Source organism: Sus scrofa, chromosome 5 (genome assembly GCF_000003025.6).
Source record: "Sus scrofa isolate TJ Tabasco breed Duroc chromosome 5, Sscrofa11.1, whole genome shotgun sequence".
NCBI lineage: Eukaryota > Metazoa > Chordata > Mammalia > Artiodactyla > Suidae > Sus > Sus scrofa.
In genome coordinates this window covers 84,933,834-84,950,393 of record NC_010447.5, presented here as the reverse complement: position 1 = coordinate 84,950,393, position 16,560 = coordinate 84,933,834, and the positions used below count along the sequence as shown (strand labels likewise).

The 16,560-nt window shown below is 41.0% G+C and overlaps 1 protein-coding gene and 1 long non-coding RNA gene across 21 annotated transcripts in view; one reads left to right on the top strand and one right to left on the bottom strand.

Annotated features, from left to right (window-relative positions):
* ANKS1B (ankyrin repeat and sterile alpha motif domain containing 1B) overlaps nucleotides 1–16,560 on the bottom strand; it is a 1,068,238-nt gene that overhangs the window by 198,349 nt on the left and 853,329 nt on the right. The gene's annotated exons all lie outside the window — the stretch shown is intronic.
* Nucleotides 605–7,696, top strand: LOC106510411. Its single transcript, XR_002344323.1, has 4 exons — nucleotides 605–3,561; nucleotides 4,787–4,852; nucleotides 6,802–7,014; nucleotides 7,565–7,696. It is a non-coding gene; the product is annotated as an uncharacterized LOC106510411 (long non-coding RNA).

Sequence of the window (16,560 nt, the reverse complement as noted above, 5' to 3'; positions counted from 1 at the left end):
AGAGGCCAATCAATAATATTTTTCAAGCTATTTTGAACATAGCTAAAGTAGAACTTTAAAATTGGAGGAACTTGAGGGCCTCTGGTCACTGCCCAAAGAGGAAAAATCATTTTTTATAACCTGAACATTTACTTAGTATTAAAAGAAAATGACTTTTTTAGATGAGAATGATGGAGAGGCAAAATAAGCAAATTTGAGGTTCTGTGTAACAAAGCAGCAACTTAATATAGACTCCTTTCTCCTGTTTTCTACTGGGATTCTATTTTGGGATAATATATCTTCATCCAATAGTGTCTGTATACTTCTCAGATAGGTTAACTTTTAAAAATCTTAGATAGAATACCCCTTATTACTGTTTTAAAATTGTACTGATATCCTGTTACAACCATGGTTTTTGCCTCTGGGGAAAAAGAGCCCCTACGCTCATCTTGGGACGTTGTCAAATATCTCCTCGCCACCTTTGTGTGCGATAGGAAGGAACAGTGGCTTTCTCAGTGCTGCTCTTCATCACCGCATTTGCTCCCTCAAGCTTAACCTCTCGGCACTCTAAACTAAAATATTGTTTCTTTTTTTTTTTTTTTTTTTTTTTTGTCTTTTTGCTATTTCTTTGGGCCGCTCCCGCGGCATATGGAGGTTCCCAGGCTAGGGGTCGAATCGGAGCTGTGGCCAGCGGCCTACGCCAGAGCCATAGCAACGCGGGATCCGAGCCGCGTCTGCAACCTACACCACAGCTCACGGCAATGCCGGATCGTTAACCCACTGAGCAAGGGCAGGGACCGAACCCGCAACCTCATGGTTCCTAGTCGGATTCGTTAACCACTGCGCCACAACGGGAACTCCTAAAATATTGTTTCTTTAAGGAAAACATAAGGAGGCACTTTTTCCAAAAAGAAATTGGTGCTCCAGATTATACTTTCATAAAGCCTCCTGTTGATTATTGGGAAGGGACATACCTTGTGCACCTGATCTTAACAAGCTCTAAATCTAGATTGTGTGGTTCAGCGTCTGCCTGAGAGAGCTCAGTCCAATACTGGAGCAAATTCACTAACCTTAATCCTTCTGGCCACAACCCTCTCCCACCTCTCTGTGCATTCTCCCCATTGTCCTGTCCTTTTCTACAGCCTCCAGTCCCCAGTAGGGGACCACAGGGAATTGCAGATAAGCACAGTGCACTGTTCCTGTTTTGTGTGCAACTTCCCTTTGCATTTTCCCTACTCTGGTAAGCAGCGCTCATCAATCAGTCCTGCAGCTCTGCCACTGAGAATTCCTCCTGAGGAGCCAAGCTTTCTTTAGTCATAGCCACTTGTACAAGAAGAGATGTTTTCTCCCAAGAGTTGTTTGATATGCAGTACAGTCATTCTTTCTGTTCTGAAAAGCTTACCCTGAATAGGATGGTATAATTCCAGGATGCTCAGAACCATAATACCTTGAGTTTTGTCTTTCCAAAACAAATTTTATGTTTTTGAAAGGGACCAAGGTGGATGAGCGGCAAGCAGTAGAGACTACAGGCTTATCTGTGTGGAATTGTTGTTCTAGAAAAGAGTCACATAATCTTCCCTGTGCTGTACCTACTAAATCTTCCAAAGGGTTAGGAAAACAATATTTCATCTGTTTTTGACTTTCTGATAAGACCAAACAGCATATCAAATGGAACTAATCTTACAGTTTCTTTAGAGAAGCATTTTCCAAATTAGTGGTTACTGAATATTTTTTCCTGTGTGATGTTAATATGTTTTCCTGAAGACTAGAAAGGTTTCCATGATCAAACACATTTTTAAAATTTGAGTCAAATAAAAATAAATTGACTTCCTTCCTGCTAGCGCTGTGAAGAATTTTTAATAAGGCTAATGTGTTCTTTTTTAACTTCTCAGATGCAGGAGTGCTGGAGGTCTTCACTCTGGAATGAATACTTACATCACAAGAAGCTCGTGTTCTGTGAAAGAGTTTGTAAACTCTGTTGTAATAAGGGCTTAGACTCATACCCTTTAATCTAATGTAATAGTGAAGGGGGAAGAGTTTGGACAAATAAGAGTAGATTCTAGTTGTAGGCGCTCCACTTCATTCATAAAGTAAGGACGATAATACTTGCTACAAATAACATTGTAAAAATTAAATGGAATAGTATATGTATACTAGTTGATAAAATCCTAGGCACTTAGTAAACCTTCAGTAAATGTTAGCTATTATTATACATAGAAAAAAAGTAGTCACTTTTTTCCAACAAGAAGCAGGTCTTTCTTTAATCGACAGTAATAATTTAATAGAAGTCCATCATCCTGCATGATCCAAGTAGGATGGAATTATATTCAATATTCAGTGCATTTGTAGTGGTTAGCACACTTTGTGGCATTTTATTCATTGATGGATAGGAGGAAAAAAACATCTACTGAGAGTTTATTTAGTATTCACATCAGTCTTACGGGAAAAATTATCCAGCCCCACTTCACTGGTGAGTCAGCTTAAGCAAGATGCCCAAGTTCATACAAAGCATATTAAGTGGCAGAGAGGTAGGATTCAAACTCAGGTCCCCCGACTCCAAAGCCAATGTTCTCTCTACCTACTATGCAATACTGCCTTCTGTGACAATTAATTATTCATTCTGACATGTACATGGTAGTTCTCTGCTGACTAAGATTAGCCTATTCCTCATTCATTTCAGGTAAATGACTCATCTCCTATATCTCAATACAGTGGTCCTAATCCTGTTTCATCCCAATGATGTTTCATGGTCTCTTTTTCAGAATTTCTCACATATTCTGGTAAAATAAGGATGGATCATTTAATTGAACACACAGCTACATCTTGTCCAAAGCCTCTTGACTTTGTGGTGAGGAGTACATCTCAGGGGAAAAGATGTCAGGTAGCAGGAGGAACACTGGCTTAGGCTTGGCTGTGACTCCCGGTCCTCCCTACGCTATAAGGAGGTTGTGCATGACCTCAAGTCACTCTGTATCTCTGGGGCTTCCCTTTGCCCTACTTGCCTCACAGGGTCTGTGAAGTACAGATTAAGTCGCTTCACTCACTTCACACGCTGGTTGCAGGGACCTCAAAGTGGGGTATACACACTCCCGAGACGTACAGGGGATACACTGGCATGAAGGAGGATGATATCAGAACTTCCATTTATACTTACTTTTAATCTTGTTCTTGTTTGAATCTCGTTCTATCTTTGTCCTATGTTTTACCATATATTAAGATAGCATTACATTAAGGTAAATTACAAACCAACAAACGAATGTATGGAAAGTTGTGCTAAAATTGTTTATGGTTACAGTTATGTGATTTTTTATCACAGTGGCCTCCACGATAAGGTCTAACTTCTGTAGTGTGGGATTTAAATGCCCTGTGAACTCTCCAGTCTTAGTTCTTGCCCCACCTCTCCTTTTGCCTAATTGAGCAAATATACCAGTATGTTTCATAGCTTCATTGTCCTTGCTTATTCTACTCCATCTGCCTGAAATTTCTAGGACCTTTCTCAGCTACTTGGAGATCCCCTTACTCATCTTTCAAGTCTCAGCAAAGGAGCTACCTCCTGGACAAGTTCTTTCCTGAACCTTCCAGGTATACCAGATGACTCTCCTTGGACTTGCACTGTATTCTATACATGGCATCTGTGACTTGTCTAGAAGTGTATTTGTTTGGCTTCATTTACTAGTCTGTATGTCTTTGAAGGGCAAGGGTCATGTCTTGATCTTTTTGTTCGAGCACCTAGTATGGCTTCTGATATGTATTTCATAAATATGGATTGATTATGCAAATAGCAAGTGAGTTGTGAGAGTATTATAAAGTATTAAAATCTCCAGGCAAATGCAAAAGGTCATTATTATTAACATAAGTTAAATTCCTATGGATTTCTATGAAATATCTTTCTAAAAAAATCTTGATCAAGTGATGTGAGCAAAGCAATTCTAATTGACCCTGATGCAACCCTGGCTGCACAATTCACCTGGGAGCTACCCAAAATACCAATGTCTTGGCCCTTCTCATGGGAATTTTGATTCAATTAGTATGGGATGAAGTCCAAGCATCTATGCTTTAAAAAATCTCCCTAGATGATTTTCTTGTGCATCTAGGGCTAAGAACCACTGCTCCAACTGTTATATCTAGAAAAAGGAAAATGTTCAGGGAAATCTGAGACAGACAGTGCTTTTCCTAAACACGCAACTGCAGTTGTGGAAGAGTCTTTGTACCCTGACTCTATAAAGTTAAAATCTATCCCTGCTGGGGAAAAACACATACATACAATGTAGTTACTTCTTGAGACAAACTACTCAGCCAGAGAGTATAAGACTCTCTGGCATGGGAGAATAGCTTATTCATAATCTAAGAATAGATTATGTCACAGAAACCTGAACAATTTCCTGGAAGGAATGGCTGAAGATATTGACAAAGGCAGAGCAGAAGATAAACTTTTTGGGATTTCATGGACATGGAACTCCTCATAGAGCGTTGAGGGTTGGAGAAGGTGAAAATGTCCTTGCCATTTGCAATGAAATGGAGAAGGCCTTGGTGAGAAGGTTGTAGAGTTAATGGTAATTGCACTGAGTTTTTATAACATAACTTACAGGAAAATATTTTGAGAACTGTAAAGAATGACCGTCTATAAGGGGTGTTATTTTTATTCATATTACAGTCAGGGTGGGGTGGGTGCTCCAAAATACTTTCAGGGAAAGAGTATATCTTCATTAGACTACTTAGAAAACAAAAAGGCAAAGGTTTATGAAGTCTGATCCTGATTTTGCAACAAACACCTTTTTTTTTCTCCTTCTTTGTTTTTTCACCTGAGGACTGTTTGAAAACTGAGTGAGGTGCCAACTTAGCTTCAAACTGCATCTTCGGATAAAAACTTCAGGTAAGCATCAGCTACTACTAGCTTAAAGTGTGAAGAATTTGAAGTTCCAATAAGGATGTTTTTTGAGAAACCTTATTAGGATTACTGCATATGTCATCAACATTGTGTTTTTTAGAGACTCACAGTGTATTAGCTGGTAAATAAGCCATTATTAATTTGCATCCTGGACATCAAAGCCTTCTGGATAGAAATTAAATTTTAGCGTTGCATACTAATTTGGGCTTTGCTGCTTTGGAATTGATAACAATTTAGCCTATAACAGGCTGAAGCTTCTTTTGTGTTATGAAAGAATTTTCTAAGCAGATTCATGGTGTGCTAAAGATCATTGATTAATCTTTTTAAGAGAATAAGTATTTCCAAGCACTGAGGTGGTATCTGTTACAAATCATACCACTCAGGGACCATGGTCATCTCTCAGGATGCATGGGAAATTGGTTCCAGGACCCCCAGGGGATACCAAATCCTCAGATGCTCAAATTTCTCATATAAAATGGTGAAGTACAGTCATTCTCAGTATCCATGGGTTCCACAATTGTGAATTCATCCCAGTTGGTTAAATGGGCAGCTACAGAACCTGTGGGTAGTAGAGAGGGTTGACTGTACTTACAAAAGTCTTATCTCTTCATTGAAGTCTGGCAGGTAGGACCTCTAGCAGTAAGAGCTAGTTAGCAGCTGGACTTAGTGTTAACTTTTTAGAAAGTACAAATTGCATTTTTTAAAAAATTCATCTTGATATGACTCATACTGATGTTCCCCCAATAATCCCCAAATAATGTAGCTTTGCATGATGTCTCAATTCCTTGGTGTTCAACCTGTCTCAAGTTCTGTGTACACATTTCTTAGAGAAATACTTCCAAAGGAAATAGTTTCAAAAATTCCCTGGCAAAGTAAACATTTGGACTTCTTAAAGTAATGCTGCCCTTAAAGCATGAAATGAGGTCAGCTAGTTTTTAATTGGTTCTTGACTTGACTACTATTGACTTGTTCACACGTTGTACACAGACATCCCTAAATGGCCATTTGGACTCTGATTTTTCAAACAACAGGGAAGGGTGGTTGTGAGCAGCAGACCTATTAGGGGAAAGAACAGGGGGAGGAGGTTTGGCCTGTATTTGCAGTGGACCCAGCCAGTGCTAAACTGCAGCACGACTGTTGGTCTCACTCCACAGTTGAGTTCAAGCACCACCCTGGGAAAGCCTGTAGTTCCAGATGACCCTTCTCTCCTGCCAGCTGGCTCCTGTGGGTCTGTTGGCTGCTAAGTACTGGATCCCATGCAGACAGGCATCCTTTTACATAGCCTGATGCCCTCCTTACTCCTTTTCCCTCTGTGAGCAGGGTGGGACAGAAGGTGGTACCGGGTGTGGGCAGGCAGCCCGATGGGAGCCTGACCCTCTGATCACGTGCACATAGAGGGCACAATTCACTGATGCACTTTTTCCTTTCCTAACCTTTCCTTCGATCCCTGGTCTCACTCAGTGGGTTAGGGATCTGGCGTTACCGTGAGCTGTGGTGTAGGTTGCAGCTGTGGCTCAGATCCCAAGTTGCTGTGGCTGTGGTACAGGCTGATGGCTATAGCTGTGATTCGACCCCTAGCCTGGGAACCTCCATATGCCATGGTGAGGCCCTAAAAAGACAAAAAAAGAAAAAAAAAGGGGGGGGGGCTAAAGATGCCATCAGGCTAGTAGAATTGTGTTGAGAAACATTTTTTTCTTATGCTTTTCTGTAATTCCCTAAATGTCTAAAAAAACATTATTTTTGTAGCTACAAAAAGAAATATTATTTTTCTTATATTTAGGTAGGATAATAGGGAGAAAGGTGAGTAGAAGGGTAGCTGGTCAGCTGTGGCACAGCAAGCTGAAAAACAGAAAGCCCAAGCTATACCCCTATGGTAGTTTATAAAACATATTGAGCCATAGCTTTGAAATATGTTTTGAATTCTTTTTTACAAGGTGTTTTTGAATGGCCAATGTGCCACTCTCCAGGCAGGATCAGGGTGATGCCCTGAGTAAAGTCTTCGAGCTGACCAGGAGAAAGAAACAGAAGAGCAAGCCCTGGCTCTGCAAACATAAACCAACCCTCGGTGAAGGCAGTGCCAAAGGGACGGTTCTCTCCAGAAACCCTTGCTTTCAGCTATTCATCCACAGCTTTCTGCCAAATCCAGGGTGAGTGAGTGCCCCTCAGCAAAGTGTCCTTCTATGATAGCCCTTTCCACACTGTGTTGTAATGAACACTTTTGTGGGTCTGCATTCCATCCAGACTTCAAGCTCTGGGAAGGCAGGGGCTGAATGTGGCTTGTTTACTATTGTACCCCACAGTCTAGCACAGGGCCTTGCACACAGTAAAGGTCAGACATGTTCAAGGAGTTCCCGTTGTGGCTCAGTGGCTAACAAACCTGACTAGCATTCGTGAGGATGCAGGTTTGATCCCTGGCCTTACTCAGTGGGTTAAGGACCTGGTGCTGCCGTGAGTTGTGGTGTAGGCAGCAGACGCGGCTCGGATCCCAAGTTGCTGTGGGATGTGGTATAGGCCAGCAGCTACAGCTCCTATTGGACCCCTAGGCTGGGAACCTCCATATGCTGTGGGTGTGGCCCTAAAAAAAAGACAAAAGACGAAAAAAAAAAAGATTGTTCAAACACAATGTACCTTATGGTGGGATTCTGACTCTTAAATCATCACCAGCCAGAATAACCTTGCCTTCTTTCAAAATTCTAGAGAAGTTATATTACATTTGGTCATTTATTGGCCCTGAGGAAGGTCAAGTAACAAGATGGAAAGCGACTTTGGCGAGGAATTATGTATCCTGAGGTCTAACTTTGGCTCAGAAGAGACTGCATGATTTCGGGCAAACATGGAACTCCTGGAGAAATCAGTTAACATGAGAATAAATAAGCCCAGGAAGATCTGATACTTTGAAGATGTTTCTTTCTCTTAAGATTTTGAATTCATACGATTTTTGTGGACTGCCTTGCTCCATAATTTCTTATCATTTTCTACTTTCCATCTAGTAACACATTATGTTGACTTATAATTGATTTGTAATTTTGCAAATTTGTTGTGAGACTGAAATAAAATGAGAGGCTAAAAAAAAAGTACTTGTTCAAAATAGGTGGAGTGATTATGCATCAAGCAACCCAATAGATGGTGATTCTGTCAGTTACCACCTTTACATGTGAAAGTCAATGTCAGAAACAACATAACCTCATCCAAAACTGTTGAAGAGGGCAGATGAGAAAATCTCATACTCTTAAAGATGAGATTTCTAATATTCAGGCAAATAGAGATCATAGACATGGGACTCTGCCTCTGTAGGAAAAGCAAATAAAATTCTTCCTTCCTTTTACATTCTTATGATTATACATTCAGTTCAGTCGTGTTCTGGTTTGTGATTACTGGGAAGTGCCCTGCCATGTCTTGAAGTGTCCATAAACACAGACAGCAGAGCTCAATTCCCGAAATGTGCTCTGGTTTGATAAGGCAGATTGGACTGGATCTCATTCAGCCTTTAATCTATTTCCTTAGGCACCTGAGAAGGTTCCAGACGCAAGGCTGTTTCAGTACCTTTCTATATGCAATGTGTGATTCTATAAAATGATAACTGTATTACTTTTTCTATGGCTGCTATAACAAGCAACTACAAAATTAATGGCTTAAAACATTACATATGCATTGTCTCACAGTTCTGTAAATCAGAAATCTGACCTGGATCTCACTGGGCAGAGATCAAGGTGTCGGTGGGGCACATTCTATTTTGGAGGCTCTTGGGGAGAATCTATTTTCTTATGTTTTCCATCTTTAAGGGCTGCTTGATTTCCTTGGCTCATCCCCATCTTTCTTATCCTCAAAGCCACCAATGTCAGGCTGAGTTGTCATGCTGCTGTTTCTCTGGTTCCCTCTTTTGATACTCTTTTCCACTTTCAAGGACCCTTGTGATTAAATTGGGTCCACTAGGATAATCCAGAAAAACCTCCTTATTTTAGCAAACTTATTTCCATCTGCCAACTTAACTCATCTTTGTCATGTTACCTAAGATATATTCACAGGTTATAGGGATTGGGATGTATACATTTTGGGAAGGGCATTATTCTGCCTGCCACAACTATCAATCTATCTATCTATACAATAATATATACATAAAGCCTAGGAAATATAGTGAGTTATTTATTTATGTATTTATTTAGTCAATATATGTGTGTGTATTTGTTTTTTAAGTTGCTGATCAGTGATTCTACAGTGAGTCATTAAAAAAAAAAAAAACTGTGTCCCTATCCCAACACTGCTCTTTCGAACCACACCATCCAAAAAAAGAAAGAAAAAAGAAAAAGCTATTGAAAGAATCAAACTATAGAATGAAATAATTCTGGAATTAAAAAGTCAAGTTCTTCTGACTGGTGGTTGCCAATGCGGAAGTGGGGAGTGGTGGAGGAGGGATGGATTAGGAGTTCTGGGTGAGCAGATGCAAACTGTTACATACAGAATGGATCAACAACAAGGTCCTATGGTGTATAGCACAGGGAACTATATTCAATATCCTGTGATAAACCACATTGGAAAAGAATATAAAAAAGAATATGTATGTTTGTATAACCGAATCACTTTGCTGTACAGCAAAAGATTAACACAACATTGTAAGTCAACTATACGTGAATTAAAAAGTTGAGTTCTTTTGCCGTATAAGTTTAAGAGGTCAAGATATCCACAGTATCATTTGTATGGGAGTTTTTGTGTGGGAGTCGAAATGTTCCTAAGTTATTTCCAAGTCCCTCTCACAGAATGAATGGATATGATCCTGTTATAATCTGCCCACCTTTGCCTGAAACTGCGCGTATAAATTGCGTCTAAAACCTTTCCTTCTTAATCATTTCCTCTCAGGAATTTTATTTTTCTAATTTGATTAGACAAGGTTTCCTTCCTCCCCAGTGCTTTTTTCTAAAGACTACACAGAGACAGACTCCAGCCAATCCTAGGAAGAATGATCATTGACTGGAAATCAGCAGGAGTGATAAGCTTTACTGTGTGGTTTACACAGAAGGCAAAACACTGCAGAAGTATCAGATTCCATGTCCCATATGTCCCCATCCTCTCCCCATCACATATTTAATAAGCAAAAAGTAACATAACTAGCAGCATTCTGTATTCAGCCACCTTTTCCCAAGCTACAAACTGTAAGAATATGAAACATTTGTTATTTTTGGTTTTGAGTGAAACCAGAATCAATAGCAAATTTGTTTTGCATTCATTCCTAAATATATTTACTGTGTGAATATGGATTAGCAGGGATGGTGTGAGACTGTCACACTTAAGAAGCGCTTCTGTGCTGTCCACATTAACACATCTAATATTCTTGAGCAAGGCCAATAAATCATAAAGCTCAAGTGCTACTGAATTTAGAGCACCAGCCTCAGCAAAATCAACTGAGATGCTTTAGAATATTCAGTTTCCCAGCTTCTCTTTCTTAAATAAGACCTTTCCCCCATCCCTTCTGCCTGCGTATCTGTCTTATCTGGCTAACTTTGAGGAGTGGACACTGGGTTTGCCTCCTTGCCATTCATCTCGCCCTTTCTCCATTGTGAAGGGATCATGTGGTTGGGGTGAGTCTTGATCAACATTAGCTAAGTCCCTCATGCTCTTCCCATCCCTCTTCCCAATGATGCAAAGCACTGCACATCATTCCCCTTCAGATGGGCCAGTTAGATGCTTGAAGACATTCACTGGGATTTTACTGAAGGTGTTTTAACTCAAAGAGCCTCCCTCTCCCACCCCAAATAGGTCCTAGAACTTTTGCAGAATCTTGATATCAGCCTGAGGAAGTAACTGACTGAAAAAGAACCCCAGGAAAGCAGGGCTACTTCTTGATCCTCATACATTCCTCTGAACGTCCAGCTGTATAGGAAAGTGTCTTCTTTTTATTGAAGCCAGATTGAGTTGGATTTTCTGTTATATTTACTCATCATTTCACAAGCAATCACAAATGTCTTCTGTGTTATCAGACATTATTTAAGGCATGTGGGTTATTTCAGAGACCAAAACAAAGCCCCTGCCTCTGGATGAAGAGCTAAAAGCGGGAGCTCAGAAGTATGTTAGAAGGTGATCAGTAGAACAAGAGGAAGGACGCAGGGAGTGACAGGAGTAGTGGGATGAAAGATAGGAATTGCTGATTGTAATTTTAAGCAGGATGGTCAGCTTTCATGTCGTTGCAAAGGTGCTATGTGAGAAAACTGAGTGAGGTGAGCATGTGTGAATATTTGGGAAAGAAACTTCTAGGCAGAGGTAATAGCCAATGCAGATCCCTTCACTGGGAGTATGAGAGAGGAGACGAATAGTGTGGTGGGAGTGAAAGGAAAGGAGGGCAGAGGTTAACAGGGAGCTCTGGGGGCCTTCTGGGCCAGTGAAGAAGGATTTTGGCTTTTACTCTGAGTGGAAGGGGAGCCATGGAAGGGTTCTGAGCTGAGGAGTGAAAACCATCATTCTGGCTGCTGTGCTAGAATAGACTTTCGAGGGGTAAGCAGGTGGGGAGCACATGGTCCTAACACGGGTGGTGGTGATGAAGGGGATGAGAAGTGGTTTCCACTGTGCATAGGTTTTGAAGGCAAAGCCAACAGGATTTCCCAACAGAGTGTTTGTGGGATGTTGGAGAAAGAAAGGAATCAAGAATGACTCCCTCTGAAAGGCATCTAACTCATTCCCTCTTAAATTTACCTGGCTTGTTTGTCCTCTAACTATAAGCAATGAGTGTTACAGACATGGGAACGTTCAACTAAACCAGGGTTCACACGCCACTCAGTAATTCTTTTTTGAGGGCTCTACATTTTCTATCAACCTCTCCTCCACTTAAAAAATATTCTTCTTGGCTGCTTTTTTTTTCTTTTCTTTTTTGGCCACTCTGTGGGATCAGATCTGAGCTGCAGTTGCTACCTACACCACAGCTGTGGCAACTCCAGATCCTTAACCCACAGTGGGATCGAACCTTCATCCTAGTGCTCCAGAGACACCAAAGATCCCTCTGCACCATGGTGGGAACTCCTTGGCTCTATTATCTTCAAGAGTTAACTCAGGTAGGACGGAAGTGATGACTGTTCTACTCTTTGCGGTAATGTCTTCATCCTCTATCTTTGTGTGATGTGGTTTCCCTGCATCTGGAGGCTTCTGTGGCTGAAAGTAATGATAATGACCCTTTTCACTGATGCACTCAGCATCAATGAGGAAGGGATATTTTGGGATATTTTGACTGCAATCTTGCCAGTGCTTCATCCTAATTGTTTGGTTGTTACTGCCTGTCACTTACTAACTGGTATGAGATATCCTTTAGATTTTCATCTGGGGCAGAATTATAGCCTCTATCTTTAGAAATGATGTATACTGAAGATCATTCATGTTTGTAATTACAAATCTTCCAGCAGAGCACAATTATTAAAAACCTTTGAAAATGACATTTTGTCTCACGTCACAATATCTGCTGTTAGCCCCTCATGCTGGTATTGCTTTTGTGGCTGTAATTTCTACCTGCACTTCAATTATACTTTAACATTATCTCTCTTCTTTGTATCTTTCTACCTGGTTGTAATGATCAGGTCCCCTGCTGTTTATCCTTAAATACTTTCGCCTCTGTTCTGAATCTTACTGGGCTATTTTCTGTAGTTACAACCCAGGAAACAGCTGCAGTAACACTTGTTGCATTGTAATAACTTGAGAGAGTTGGCTTATCTATAATAGAACCAGTGAGGGGGAGAGCTGGAGGGAACATTGGAGATTATTCACATAAACTCATTTTTAAAGGATGAAGGAACTGAGGTTCTGAGTGGTTAAGTAAATTTGCTCCTAGTAGCCTGGCTTCCTATTTTGGGTTATATTCTGGAGTCACAGACAGGTATGACTATTCAGGAATTCTTTCAAGTCCTTTCACCTTGCAGTTTAAACTGGATAACAGAGCTGGGGCTGGGAAAGGAAGTGACTGAATGTCTCTTCTGAGTCAGACACTGTGCTCTGTGCTTTGTATCATGGACCACATTGATATTCACAACGATCTGATGAGGTAGGAATAATTATACCCCTTTCATTGAAAGAAAAGTATTCTGGCTCTTGAGAGATTAAGCAAGATAAGAGTGCATAGATAGGGAGAAACTACTTAATCTACCTAACTTAATACCTTTTCTAGTATATCAGGAACAGAATTATGAATAATATTCTGAAAAGTTGAGGTATGAGTATGATCTCCTATTTTTTTTGTGTGTGCTTATTAGGGCTGCACCCACAGCATATGGAAGTTCCCAGACTAGGGGTTGAATTGGAGCTGCAGCTGCTGGCCTACGCCACAGCCACAGCCACGCTAGACCAGAGCCGCATCTGTGACCTAAACCACAGCTCATGGCAACACCAGATCCTTAACCCACTGAGGGATCGAACCCGTGTCCTCATGGATACCAGTCAGGTTCACTACCGCTGAGCCATGATGAGAACGTCAGTATGAGATACTTTTAAGGCATTATGGAAACTTAAAGTGTTTGGGAAAACATGAAGATGTTAGATACTGCCTCACAACATTTGCCATATCCTCAGGTCTGTGGTGCTACCTCCATTTTTCTGTTCTGAGCAAAACAGACTGGCTTAGCAATGTCACCCAAATGTTAACAAAAGACACTCAAATCTAAGAGGTAGGAAGCAGGAGAGTTTGCTCAAAACTTGAATTTTTAATTTGACATTTGGCTCTGAGGTTGTATTGAATCTCATTAGTCCATAGTAGTGGTTCAAGGCTGCTCATCTGTCTGGGGATGGGGAAAGGGTTGAAGGAGGAAGGAATTGAAAATGGAAAGATGGGAGTACTTTTGTGGCCCAGTGGGTTAAGGATCTGATGCTGTCATTACATTGGCTTAGGTCCCTGCTGTAACTTAGGCTTGACTGTTGGCCCAAGAACTTCCACATGTTGCAGGAATGGCCAAAAAAACCCCCAAATAAATAAATAAAAATTAAACTTAAAAAAAAAAAAAGAAAAGGAGAAATGCCCTCTTCATGGGAAAGGACACAACACTGCCTTACATTGCCTGAAGGTGAATAAGAGAGCTTGACTCTATAACAGGTTCTCTTCCTGAAATAACCAAGAATGCTAGACATCGAAGGCATGAATTAAATGATTGCCTTGTTTTTTAGCTATTTCCATTGCTGCTGCAGAGAGAGAGAGATGGCCACAGAATCAAGGTCAGGAAATAGTATGGAGGTCAAGGGCAAGTTAAGGGAATCCACTGATTTTCTGATCCGTGAGGCTTTCTGAATGAGTGTCCCCTGAATTGTGGGAGGACATCCAACAGGAACTCCAGCATGCCCCATTCTCAAGAGATAGCCTCTAGAACACTAGGATTAGCATTAGTCCCTGAAAAGTCCAGAGCCTTAATGATGATGATGGGATTAGGTACCATGTAAGCCAGTGGGAAAGTCTGGGATTACGAAAGGCTGACAGATATAATGGTTATCTTCCAAGAGGGCGTGGTCACCATGGGAGTGAGAGATGACGTGAAAGGAGGGAATGAAGATGCTTTGAGACCTTAAGGTCAGGTTTAAGTAGTAACTTCCTAAGAGTTCAGCCCCATAAGGACATATTGAAGGGATTTCCACTAAGACTTTTAGGAACGCACAGAGTGTCCCATCTATCTAGGAAGGGTTATAGCTGTGGCCTTCAAGAAACTAGACTAGAGGTTTTAAAACCTACTTTCTTATAATAATGACCCCGACTAATTAAAAATTCAGACTTTTGAGTCCTAGCTCCAAAAAGTCTGATCGACCCATGGGAGTAACCGAGACAATTCTGGCAAGGAACCTCCCTGGAAACATCTTGAGTAGGCAATCCAACCTTTGTAATTATGGGTTTCTATGTGCTGCTACTTCTGAAGCTTCTGAAGCATCCTTAGTTTTGTCTTTTCCAGTTTAGAGATTCTTAATGGGAGTTTCTGGGGCTCAATGGCTAGAACGCAGGGGGTTCACAAACCCCTTGAAACTGTACACAGAATTTCTCATATATGAGCTGTGGCCAAAGTTTCAAAGGAATCTACAGTCCCCAAAGGGTTTAGAACCCCTGCTTCAGCTGTTTTACTCATCTCCTTTCTGCCTCAACCCCCTGGAGCTGGCACATTGCCTTCTGGCTTGGCCAGTCTCCCTGGCTTCAGGGGACAGTCTATTTTTCTTTTATTTTTGAACTTTACATTCCGCTATGAAACATAGGATGATTCTGAAAAGAGGATGGTGAACTTCCATGTTTCTATTGAAATTAATTTCCTTTGGAGGGATATGCCTGCGACAGTATTCATAGAATACTGCTGTCTCGTGTTAATGAGCAACTTAAAAAATGTCCTCCTTGTCACCAAAATTCTACTGTCTCCAGTTTTTTTTTCCCCCTGAAGTCTGCCCCTTTGTTGAATACCCTTAGACCTAGCTCCAAATGCATGACGTTGCTTCTCTGGGTCCTGTGCTGCCCTCATCATAATCCACTGTCCGCAGAACAAAGTCCTGACTCGTTGGCCTGGCATCTGTGCCCTTTACAATCTGACTCTCTCCTGCTGCTCCTCTAATTGTTCCATGTTCCAGGCTAACTGTGCTCCTTGCCGTTGCCCAAGCCCTGTCTGTGCCCTCTTCCCTCTGGGCCTGCATGGGATGTTCTCCCTTTTCTCTCCATCTGTCACCGATTCACCCTCATTCAAGGCTTTCCTCCTCTCCATCCCTCAGTCAGAAATTCCCTCTTCTCTCACATCAATTGTACTTGGTTCATACGGGTTTTATGGTGTTTGTAACATATTGATTCATGCTTTATTATTCATGACTTGTGTTTCTCTTCTTCCTTACAAGATTCTAAGTCTTTTTGTAGTAGGACTCATGTTGATTTTAACTCTGTATCTGGTGTACTGCCTGTCTGTACTGAGCATACCATAAGCCCTTAATAAAAGCTGGCAAATAGGTTTAAAAACCTAGATCTTGCTACTTTAATTTGGAAATACAATTCTGTTTGTCTTTTCTCCTGGTAATCTATGTCAGGCTTCGGAGCTTGAAAATTGCATCTAAACTGTATTGATTCTTGATGAATTAGAAAAGACTTCAGTGAAATTTATACTTGAAAATTTTTTTATGTAATTTCATTTTTCATAGTACTTGTAAAGCTTGCAGTAATGTCATATTTTTATCCCCTTTTAAGTGGTGATTTTATTGAGGTAAGAGGTTAAGAGGGTCATCTGAGGCCATAGCACAGGCAGAAGACAAAAGTGGGGCTGGAACCCAGGCCTCCTGAGGACACATCAGCAAAGCGCAGCACTGACTCTGCTGAGAATGGAATACAAATGTGTTCACACACACGTTGCCAAAGTCAATTAAGACAATGTTATGGGTCAAAAAGTTTGGTTCGGAATAGACAGTACAAATAATGGCCTTTCTGAAATTTTCTCTTTCTACCAGTCTGTTTTGATACTGTTGGCTCATTTTGTCTTCCTCTTCACTAAACAAGGTCACGTCTGTAAGTCTAGTCCTTGGCCCTCTGCCTTTGGCTCGCTCCAGGATCTCCCTCAGGGACCTATCCCTGCCTCATGGTTTTACTCATCACCACTCTGCCGACTTTGCTAACGTCTTTGCCTGTAGTGATGACCCCTCTCTACCTCTCATCTCTTATGGTTTGCCAGAAGTTTCCATTTGGAGTTCTGCTATACTTTATATTCTTGATGTATAAATCCAAACTACCA